Below are 7,721 nucleotides of genomic sequence, written 5' to 3'. Positions count from 1 at the left end.
GAGGGGAAAAGAAAAAATGAAAGAAGAAAAAAGGGCATATACAACACTTCTATATTATATTATTCAGGTGGCTCAGTCTTCAAAATCCTATTTCATGCAAAGTTCTTGGTTTCACATATATTGGGAATGTGAGGGCCAGAGGATAGAGGAGTAGAAGAGAAAGAGAAACAAATATTCCAAGAAAAAAACCAGAGTTCTTGCTAGTTTTAGAGATGTGTATCTTTCATACTTCTCTTCTCATCCAATAGGTGGCGTTGTCTATTGTAAACTGGTTTCTCTGCCCTCAGGGTGTTGTAGGTAACCAGGGTGGGAAGATTTGTCCTGGTGTAGGGCACCTGAAAACAGGGAGTGCCACCTGCCAGACCCTGCAGGGAGACTGCACCTCACGGGTCTCTTTCTGGGACCACTGATATGTCTGGGGTGCCCAGTACTATCTCCCTATCTTGCCTGGAGATTTCCCAGGTCCTGGTCTCTCTGTTAGGCTCCAAACATGAGCCCCATCTCCCTCTCCCTTAGCAGTTCCCAATTGGGGAACTTATCACACCGGTGCTTCGGGGGTGGCTCCCTGGTCACACTGCACACCTGTGTTGAGCAGCTACTGTGTTGGGTTACCACCGCTGGGGAAAGGGGGAGGTTGCAAACCTGGTACCTGGCTGCTGGAGATCTGATCTGGGAGCTGCCCCCACCTAATATGGTGAGAATGTTGAGCCAAGGTGGAGGCAGTCTGCTTCCAGCACCGGCTGGGGTGTCTGGTAAGGTGGGGGGAGCGGGTGATGACATTGTTCTGTGGGTAGGTAGTAGCTGAGTGACCTCCATGGGAGGTGAGCAAAGTCTAAGAGTTCTGCAAAGGTGCTGATAGGTGATTCTGCTAAGGTGCCAACCAGCCCTAAATGGGATAGAACTTCAGGCTTTGGGTTTGGGGAGGCAGGAGTCAGGAGTCCTACTTGAAAGCTGAGGCCCAGCCCTGTGCAGAGTCACAGCTGCTGGTGATTTCTGTGGAAATCAGCTGTGTAGGGGTCTTCTAACACTCTCAGAGATGCAGTATTCTGACTAGGTGAGATCTGGATCACGGAGCAACACAGACTGCTGCCTCCCTCTGACCTTCCATCTTTTTGATATCCTTTTGGAGAGTGCAGATTGGCCACAAGGTCAGGAAGGTATGTGAGTATTACTACTGCCATATCTACTCCTATTCAAACACTGTTGAGAAGTGAAAGGAGATTCAGAAGGGGTTGAATACTGGGATCCAGGATCTCTACACTGTGCTTCACAAAACTGAAGATTATTTAAGGCAAGTGCTGTGTAAAGCTGCTGAGCCAGTGAACAGCCACATAATCCAGGTGAAGAAAATGAAAGCCATTTACCACATGCTGAACATGTCCAGCTTGGACTGACAAGTGCCTCATCCCCAAGGTCTGTTGCCCTGAGGGTGATCTGCTTGACCTGCGCAGGGTGCTAGAGGAGGGCTTGGGAGAGAGCAGGGATACCATCTCCTCATTTATGAATACAATCCCCACAAAAGAAACACCCTCAACCCTAATATGGACCAACAGATTCATCCAGGTATTTCAGAGCATCATGGATGCTTATGGCATTGGGAGCTACAGGGAAGTGAATCCAGCTCTTTTCCAACATCACATTCCCAGTTTTGTTTGCAGTGGTGTTCGGAGACCTTGGCCTCAGCTTTGTGATGTTCTTATTTGCCCTCTTATTGGTAATAAATGAAAATCATCCTGGACTGAACCAGTTGCAGGACATCTTGAGGATGTTTCTCAATGGCCGATACATCTTTCTGCTCATGGGACTGTTCTAAGTGTACACAGGCCTCATCTACAATGACTGCTTCTCCAAGTCACTGAACATCTTTGGCTCTCAGTGGAATGTGTCTGCCATGTGCAGATCCAGTCACACTCAGCAGGAGCCTGAGAAGATGGCTCTGTGGAACGACGGTGTCCTGAGGCACAATAGGGTGCTGCAGTTGGACTGAGCCATTCCTGGAGTTTTCCGACACTCTTATCCTTTGGGGATTGACCCAATTTGGAACATAGCAAACAATCACCTCACTTGATATAGAGAGATAGATAGGTAGATAGATAGATATATTCTCTATCTCCCTGTTGAGGTGATCTTTTGCTTCTTGGATTTGTTTATGTTCCAATTTGGAACATAGCAAACAATCACCTCACTTTCCTAAATTCTTTCAAAATGAAAATGTCTGTGATACCTCATCTTTATGACTGTCTATAAGTGGCTCATGTTTCTGGCAGTAACTTACAACGAAGCTCCCAGCATTCTGATTGAGTTCATCAACTTGTTCATATTCCCAGCAAGTGGATCAAGTGGCCTTTACCCAAGGCAGGAGCAGGTCCAGAAAGTTCTGCTGCTTGTCACAGTACTGTCTTCTTGGGAAAACCAGTTTTCTTGTTGTGGCTACACAATGTGCAGAGTTGGTTACACACTTGTAAGGAAAAATAGTGAGGAAGTTGTTTCTCTGCTGGGAAACCAGGATATAGAAGAGAGAAATAACCAAATGGAAGATGGATGCAGAGAAATGCCATGCAAAGAGTTTCATTTTGGAGAAATACTATTAACACAAGTAATTCACTCCATTGAGTACTCTCTTAGCTTCATGTCCAACACTGCACCCTACCTGTGGCTCTGGGCACTCAGTACTCATGCACTGCTCTCTGATGTCCTGTGGGCCATGCTGATGCGTGTGGGCCTACAAGTGTACACCATCTACCGTGTCTTGCACTGCTCCCAGTGATTGCTCTCTTTGCAGTTTTGATTCTATTTTCATCCTCTTGATCATGGAAGGGCTTTCTGCATTTCTTCATACCATATGTCTCCACTGGGTAGAATTTCAGAACAAATTCTACGTTGGTGCAGGCACCAAATTTGTTCCTTTCTCATTCAGTCTAATTTCATGGAAGTTGAGTGGCAGTGACAACATGGCATGATCATATTGCTGTAACCAATGCTTTCAGAATTATGGAGAATATCATGCAGAATTTCAAATATGTCAAATTTATGATAGGAAAAGTTCTGTCTTCATTGATTACCTTATGATGTAGCCAAATAATTCTGTAAGATATACCTCTTCTTCATATGTTAAATATTTTGTAACACTTATCAATTTCAGATACATAATTTTTTGGTTTTTATTACAAGCAAGTGTAAGGTCATGCCAAATATTATACTAAAGTTATTTGTTTCTAAATACAGGATTGGGGGAAAGAAGCCAATTTTGGAAGGCTAATTGAAAATGGTTCTAGATACTTGATTCCTTTTAAACCTTATTTTAAAAGATACAGAGTTTATTATGTCAATAAATAAATAAATATATATAGTTTCTTTCCACCTTCAGATAGTAAAAAATGAAACCATAAGGAATAACTTTTAAACAGGTGGTCTCAATAATTCAACTAGAATGAAACTATAGAAGAATTACTTTTAGCTGAAGGTTACCCAAATACCTACCCCATCATCACAGTAAAGGAGAGTGGGGTTGAGCTTACCCAAGAGCAAATCACTCCTGGTAATTGCTAACTCTAAACCAGTACTCCCTATAGTATCAGGAGGAGATTAGGTGAAAACAAGCCACTGACTTTCTATCTCAGTCATGAGAATGGGTAGAATTGTGAGGAAATGCACCAGCCAGGGTGGACATTTCTGTACTATAGATCAGAATATAGGATTCTGCATTCACAGGCCCTACAATTGCAAATAGCCAACAATTCCTTTGATACAGCCACTACACATAAGCCCCTGCAGAGGAAAGTTGTTACTTTACAATTCACAGTCCCCAGCCACCATCAATTATACTACAGAGCGATAGTTAAATGTGTGTGTGTGTGTGTGTGTGTGTGTGTGTGTATATATATATATATATATATATATATATATATATATATATATATATAATCATCAAAATAGGCATGAATTCCAATGGAATAGTATAGAATACACATAGACAAACTCACATAGATACAGTCATCTAATATTCAACAAAGGTGTCAAAAAGTAACATTGAACATAGGCTTTTTAACAAATGTTGTTAAGAAAACTGGATATTCATATGTAAAAAAATGAAGTTAGATCCCTCTCTCTCACCCTGCACAAAAAGATGAATAAAAAATCTAGGAAATAGACCAGGATCCCTGCAAATGCTTAAAGAAAACATAGGTTCAATACTAAAACATATTGGTTCAGCTTCCAAATTCCTTAACAAGACCCCTCCCAAAATCTCAAAAAATAAAACCAAGAATCAATAGTTGGTATTCCGTCAAATTGGTAAAGCTTCTGCACAGCAGAGAAAACAATTAAGAACATGAAGAGAAATCCCACAATCAATAAATGGGCAAAAGAACTAAACAGACATTTCTCAAAAGAAGAAATACAAATGGCCAAAAATACACACACAAAAAAATGTTCAACGTTTTTACCAATCAAGGAAAAGTAAATCACAACTACATTCAGATTTCATCTCACTCTAGGTAAAATGTCAAATGCAAAGAATATGAGTAATTATAAATGCTGTTAAGAATGTGGAGGACACTCATATGTTGTTAGTGGACTAAAAATTAATATAAGCACTTCGGAAATCACAATGAAGATTCCTCAAAAAACTAGGAAGCTACCACAATACAACCCAATTTTCCCAGTTTCCTTGGTATTTATCAAAATAAATTAAAGTCACATATTCTAATGATACATGCATACCAATGTTTATAGCAACATTATTCATAATAACCAAGATGTTTAAGCAGACCAGATACCTATCAGTAGATGAATGGATAAAGAAAATGTGGTATATACACACAATGGAGTTTTACTCAACTATAGAGAAAAATGAAATTGTAGCATTTTCTTATAGATGATGGAACTAGGGAACATCATGCTAAGCGAAATAAGTCATACTCTGAAAGTCAAAGATTGAATGTTTTCTCTCACATGCAGAAGCTAGAGCAAAATAAGTTAAAAAATGGGGAGGAGAGATTCAATTATAAAAATGGGGAGATCTCAGTGGAGTAGGAAAATGCAACTGAGGGGCAGAAAGTATAGAAGGGGAAAGGAAGGAATTGCAGAATAAATTTGGTCAAATTATACGTACATATATGAATATACTTCACCTTTATGTATATCTTTAAATAAATAAATAAAAACAATAAGTAGAGAGATGACCAGTAAACTAGAGAAATGGGAAGAGAAGAAGAGAAAAGAGGATTTAAATGGGCAAATTGTACTCCATACACCTATAAATATGTAAAAAAGAACCCCACAAAAAATAAAGTTAAAAAAGACCAGCATGGAACTGGCATAAAAATAGATACATAGACCAATGGAACCAAATTGAAAGGCCAGTACAAACCTGCACATATGAGGTCAACTAGATTTGACAAAGGCACCAAAATACACACTGCAAAAAATAATCAATTTAATAAAAGTGTTTGGGGAAAACTGCTTTCTGCATGTAAAAGGAAGTGAAATTGGATTCTTACCTTACACCATATACAAAAATAAGCTCAAAATGGATTAACAACTTTAAACTATAAAACTCCTAGAAGACAATATAGAAGAAAATCCCATGCCATTGGTCTTGGTAATGAGATTATTGCATATGATATAAAAAAACACAGACAATGGAAGCAAAATTAACAAGTGGAAGGGCATCAAGCTAAAAAGCTTATTCAGAGAAACAATCAACAGAGTGAAAGGGAAATCTATAGGAAGAGAAAAGATAATTGCAAACCATATATCCAAAAAGTTGTTCATATCCAAAATGTAGTAGTAATTAGCATAACTTATTAGCAAAAACCAAAATATTGTAATGAAAAATACATCAAAAAGAGATGTGTTCACAAGAAAGGCAGAAAAAATGGCTATGAAAATGTGCTCAACATCACTTAGTCACCAGGGAAACACAAATAAAAACCACAATGAGATGTCACCTCATACATTCGAAAAACCACAATGAGATGTCACCTCATACATTCGAGGATGGCTATCATCAAAAATTCAAAAGATAGTAGATCTTGGTGAGGATGTGGAGAAAGGTTTATCCTTACACATTGTGGGTGGAAATGCAAATAGTTATAACCAGTATGAAAAACAGTACAGAGGGTTCATAGAAATTAAAAACAGAACTACATTATGATTTAGCAACCCCACTTCTGTGTATATATCCAGAGGAAACAAAATCACTCCCATTTTCACTGAAGCATTAATCACAACCACCAAGATAAGTAAACAATCTAAGTATCAGCTAACAAAGGAATAAATAAAGAAAACGTGGTATGTTTATATACAAAGGAGTATTATTCACCCTTAACAAGAGAGAATGCTGCTATTTGTGATAATATGGATGAAATAAAAAAATAAATAGTAGAAGTGTGTTTATCAAAGATTATGTAGTGGTAGAAATTGTGTAGTTATAGAAATGAGGAGGTATTGATCAAAGGAACCAAATTTTCAATTCCATGATGAATAAATAGAGATGCCCTACTGTATTGCAAGCTGATTGTACTTGATAATTACATATTATATGTAATTATATACATATAATATATGTATATACTTGTAATTTGCTAACAGAATGAATTTTAAGTATGCTAAGCACACATGCAAACACTCAGATACATAATTATGTGAAGTGATGGATGTGTTAATTAGCTTAGTTGTGGTAATCATTTCAAATGCATCTATATATTAAAATATCATGTTGTACACCTTTGAATTTGTACAATTTTAATTAGCCAAATATATATCAATAAAACCAGGAAAAAGAAAATTGTAGATCAATTTTTCTCAGTAACTATATGAAAATTAAATCCAATTTGGGATGGGGTTATGGCTCAGTGGTAGAGCACTCACCTAGCACATGTGAGACACTGGGTTCAATCCTCAGCACCACATAAAGATAAATAATGGTATTGTGTGCATCTACCATTAAAAAATATTATTTAAAAAAAATCCAACATGAAAAAAGTTAATAACATAATTAAATGTCAATTCTAGGAATCACCCATAGATTAATGTTTTTAAATAAGTCAATCAGTACAATTTCTTGCATTAATAAAAATTAAATTAAAAGAATATTTCTTTTTCAAGGATAGTATGTGTGCCAATTATTGCCACTTCGTTACAACTTTTACCAGAGAGTCTAGATAATTTAATAACACAAAAAAGAAATATAACCATAAAAGTAGAAACTAATAAATGTTCTTGTTTTCAAATAATGATTATATACATATAAAACTGTAAAAACCTACAAATTATAAGCTACAAGATATACATAAATATAAAAATATTGAATAATGAGTCCATAAATAGAATTATATACATCCAAATACCTAATTTAGAGATGATAATACAGAGCACTTGAAAAAGTAGATCTTTTTCAATAAATTGTGCTGGATTACTTCAACTTTTGCAGTAGAAAAAAATTTGTGATTCGCTAACTCACATCATATATAGAAATAAATTTCAAATGTATTATCATCAATATGTAAATTATAAAGCAATAAAATAGAGGAAAACTAAAAAGTAATCTTCACTAGTTTGATGTAAGCAAAGACTTTTCAATAACATAAAAATAGGCCTGTGCCTGTAAGGTAGGCGGACCTATGATGCACCAGCAGAGCAGGAGCAGTGGCCCGCCAGCATGGTAGACACATTGCCCCGGTTGGGGGAGGTGCAAAGCCGACGCCCGCGCCTGTAAG

At 37.2% G+C, this 7,721-nt stretch overlaps 1 pseudogene; it reads left to right on the top strand.

Annotated features, from left to right (window-relative positions):
- Positions 1-1,112: 1,112 nt before the first annotated feature.
- LOC143387748 (V-type proton ATPase 116 kDa subunit a 2 pseudogene) lies at positions 1,113-2,960 on the top strand (annotated as a pseudogene).
- The last annotated feature ends 4,761 nt before the right edge of the window (positions 2,961-7,721 follow it).

Source organism: Callospermophilus lateralis, unplaced genomic scaffold (genome assembly GCF_048772815.1).
Source record: "Callospermophilus lateralis isolate mCalLat2 unplaced genomic scaffold, mCalLat2.hap1 Scaffold_5972, whole genome shotgun sequence".
Lineage (NCBI taxonomy): Eukaryota > Metazoa > Chordata > Mammalia > Rodentia > Sciuridae > Callospermophilus > Callospermophilus lateralis.
Note: the sequence above shows the minus strand (reverse complement) of the source record. Positions and strands in the feature narration are given on the sequence as shown.